Genomic DNA, 4,458 nt, shown 5'->3' on the forward strand with positions numbered 1-4,458 from the left:
TCTTTCTCCTGCCTGCCTGCCTTTGCAAACATGATTCTCATGGATGTTTACTCCATAGAAAACCCTAATCCAAAGGGATTTGAGGCCCGTGTGCAGTGCAGCCAAAGAGTGCAATTTATTATTGTTGGTTGCACAGTCTGCCAGATGTTATGCTGGATTTGGAATTTTTATCCACCTATCGAGTCCTTCCCAAGGACCTGGGATAGGCAGATGTTGTTTGATGGTGTTAAAGGTATCATTGCAGGCTGTAAGCTGTTCCACGTAAAGCTGCCTTTTGCAATTGACTGATGGTGATTTTGCCAGTGCCGATGGTCTTCAAGTGGTGCTCCAGATGTTTTGGCATTGCACCCAAGGCACCTATAACACTATCTTTGCTTTCTTTTGCCATATTAATTCTTCCACAGGTGGACCTTATTCCTAAGTAAGATGCTTTCTTGATTATTAAGCAGCCCTCTTGGGGACCCGCAAGGACACAAATTCTGTTTGCAATGTGGTAAGTGAAGGAAGAGGGGGAGAGGGACTCACTACAATTGCTCCTGCAGAGTTAGAAATATTTGTCCGAGTTCAGGGGCAGGTAGAGAGTTGGGTTTTGTGTGTGCACATGGTGCAAGGGAAAGCCAACCAGTCACCTTCTTTATGGAGCGCTTGCAAACAATGGCCATGTACAGTCAGCGAGAGAGGAAGAGCAGAGTCAAGGCAGGAATGAACGGTTAAGTGTGTTCAGTTCATAGGCCCTCACAGAACCCATTCAAGTCCCTGTGGAACCTTCCAGTTCTGTATAACCCAGTTTACAGAGTCCTGCCATAGAATGCTCTATTATAGTCTCTGTGATTCACATATATGGGTTATACACCTGTACAGGTGCAGCTCTTGCTGCCACAATATTAACATATTGTTTTTCCTTGAGCTCTGATCATTCTTAAATATTCTTACCTCCTCTCAATGCTTGTCAAAAAATCGCCACATCCTCCCCACTGAAAGTCATCTGGACTTAAATTTTATGGCTCAGTTTAAAGGGCCATTTTGCAAGTAGTGTTATGGGAACAAAATTCTCTAACAGGCACCACAAACTTGTCCTGTTTGCCTTGAAGTTCATGCAAAATGCTTGTAAACAGTGCCAGGAATTTGCTTAATATGCTTATTGCAACCATTTATCTCATTTGTGAGTCATACTTTGGGAGCTAGATCTGAGGGTGGCAGATTTTGAAGCTATTGTAGCCTCTCATATTCCTCCAAAGCTTCCACATCTGAGGCATCTCATCTCTTGGAGAGAGAACCAGATGCTCCACTCCTGCCAAGAATCCTGGTCTACTACACTAATTTGGCATCAAGGAAATTGCCTTCCCACGTATTCTTACAGGTGTGGCACCACCATTCCACTCCTCTGGGCTCAGATATAAGACAGTTCTTTCCAGATGATTTTACATGATCTCAAAAGAGGTGTACACTTCATATTTTCCACCACCCATGTCCCGATATGGAGCTCACCTCTGAGCTTTCTCCATCTGCTTCACTGATTGTGTGAGAGTTAATACTCACAGCCAGTGTGACTCTTAAGATAAACAAAGGGCAGAGCACCTTGCTTGAAAGAGGAGGCCAAGAAATCAATCAGGTAGGGTAGGAATAAAACCTGAATGCATGAAAGTTGGATTACTGTTCCTATTTATTTATTTAGATTTGTATGCTGCAACACTGAAAGCTTTCCTCTTGGGTAAGGTGCTATGCTGAGGAGCCATTCACTTTCATCCAACATTATCAACTGGATATTCGTTGCAGAGGGAAGCAACTTTTGGAAGGGCATTGCTGTAAGCTCTAGAAGCACATCTCTGTACCAGTGCATAACCAATAGGTGTGCATTCACAGTTGAAGAACTGCAGTTCAAGGTAAGTAGCCAATTTGGACCCATTATAATAAAAACAAGGGCACTTTTCCAAAGGCTTTTTATGTTTACAACTGTTTTGTTATTATTTTGATCATTTATAATAAGCCATTTTAATGACTTATCCTACTTCTCAAACCCCCATGTGTTACATGTGCCATCTGTTCAAAACCACTGATACAGGAGGTGGGTTTTAATTTTAGAAACTTCCCCAATGCACCATCCACTTTCTTTCATTTTTCTAAAAAAGGATCATGTGGAAAATGGTAAAGGAAAGCATATTTCAAGAAAAGTTGCAGGCTCAGAACACTTCAGACAATTTCCTAAAAATAATTCTTCTTGCTCCTCTCAAGAAAAGCATTGAGGGGAGCAAGAATGTTGTTACAATGTAATGCAACTCCCTTGACTGGCAGCAGGATAAGGTATGAACTGTATCAAAGTGAATTAATTAAAAGGCTGATAGGTATTTGAAATTACGTTTTATAAAACATTTGTCTGTAGTCATCTATTTGCAGTCAGTGAGGCACTTAATTGGCATTACAATTTCAAAACAGTTTATTATTAGAAGTTGTTTTCTCTTGGGTAAAACAAGGTACTCAGTCTGTTGAAGTTTGGAATCTTGTCATTGTGCTAAATTCCATGTGAAGTCACTTACAACACTAACCTAATTCTGATTTCGGTGCCCTTTTATTCTTTTTCCATTTTTAATAGTTTATTTCAAATATAATTTGTATGAAATACTTTGGGGGTACCTTTCAGCATGAGAATATAAAAGCAAAGGAGGACCAAAAGTGAGCATCTTATATTTATTTATAAGCTAAGTAGATGCTACAATTGTGATGTCATACCTTGAGGTAGAGATAGTAATTTATTTATTTTAATTTATTGGCTGCCCATCTCCAATGGACTCTGGGCTGCACACAAAAGTAAAAGACATAAAAACAGCTAAAAATACTAAATCAGCAGACAGCCCAGACTAACATGCTCTAGTAACAAAATCCATAACTGATTGACTAACAAAGTTAAGTCTTTACATTAGATGATTTGGGGAAAAAATACAGGTAGTTCTTCAGTTACCACCAGGCATTCAGCAACCGTTCAAAGTTATGATAGTACTGAATGAGTGGTACTTACGACCGGTCCTTGAAGTTCTGGCCATTCCATCAACCCCGCAGTCACATGATCATGATTTGGGCACTTGGCAATCAGTTCGCACTTACGATGATTGCAGCATCCAGCAGTCACAAGATCACCATTTGTAACCTTTACTGTCAGCTTCCCACAAGCAGTCAATAGGGAAGCTGGCAGGGAAGGTTAAAAGTCACCCCTGCTGCTTTTTCACTCAAGGAGCCCCACTATGGAGTACGAGATTCCAGGGATTTTGTACTCCATAGCACCCCCCCACCCCTCACCCCCCCAATGACATTTCTGGGATTATTGCTGAGGTGAAATTATGCCGGCGAAGGCCTTGATACTTTTATTTATTTATTTATTTATTTATTTAATTTGTCCCCGCCCATCTCCCCACAATGGGGGACTCTGGGCGGCTTACAACACACTAAAAAACATAAATACCATTAAAAGTTATAAAACCAAACATTAGAAAAATAAACCACTAAAAAATCTAAGAGGCCACCCTCTTGTCAGATCTATGTCAGATCTTCACTCTGAATTCAGATTTTTTTTTATATAACTTTGTGAAGCATCCCTCTGAGTGGTTTGCATGATCCTATTAATGTCCACCATGATATATAACAATTCAGAGATCGCTGCACATTTCCAAGAATTGAATACTAAGATTAGTGGTGTGTAAGATTTTTCAAAACAGCTTCAAGTTCAAAACAATTATTTCATAATTAAAATGATTTTGAACATTTTGGAAATATTTTGAACTCAGAACAGGGTTTAATATAGAACTCAAAATGCTTCTTAAATTACTGTAATAGCCTCTTTTAAATTTGAAGTGTTATGCATACCTCTAAAGGTATGCTTATGAAATGGGAACTATCATCCTAGTTTAGCTATAGCAGTGTTTCTCAACCTTGGCAACTTTAAGATGCGTGGACTATAGCAGTGTTTCTCAACCTTGGCAACTTTAAGATGCATGGACTATAGCAGTGTTTCTCAACCTTGGCAACTTTAAGATGCGTGGACTATAGCAGTGTTTCTCAACCTTGGCAACTTTAAGATGTGTGGACTTCAACTCCCAGAATTCCCCAGCCAGCTGGCTGGGGAATTTTGGGAGTTGAAGTCCACGCATCTTAAAGTTGCCAAGGTTGAGAAACACTGAGCTATAGTGCACTACAGTATCCAATACACTTCTGACAATTAATCGGATTCAGCTGACTGAACCCATTTACTTTCATTCTTTTTAAAAGCTGAACTGACTCTAACCTATACAGTTTCAACCTGTTGTGCTCAAGCACCGCATCAGGTAATAGCCCAACAACCTGCATGCTACGGTTAACTTTTCATTCAAATTCTACTGAAGTAAATTATTAACAATTCATGGTAACATTTTCCTGGAACTATAAAGCAAATAGCACAAAAACAGTCCTTTGATGACAAACAAAACCAGG

Source organism: Python bivittatus, unplaced genomic scaffold, assembly GCF_059951505.1.
Source record: "Python bivittatus isolate LINGU-HERP-01145 unplaced genomic scaffold, Pbiv_v1 ctg000350_np1212, whole genome shotgun sequence".
Lineage (NCBI taxonomy): Eukaryota > Metazoa > Chordata > Lepidosauria > Squamata > Pythonidae > Python > Python bivittatus.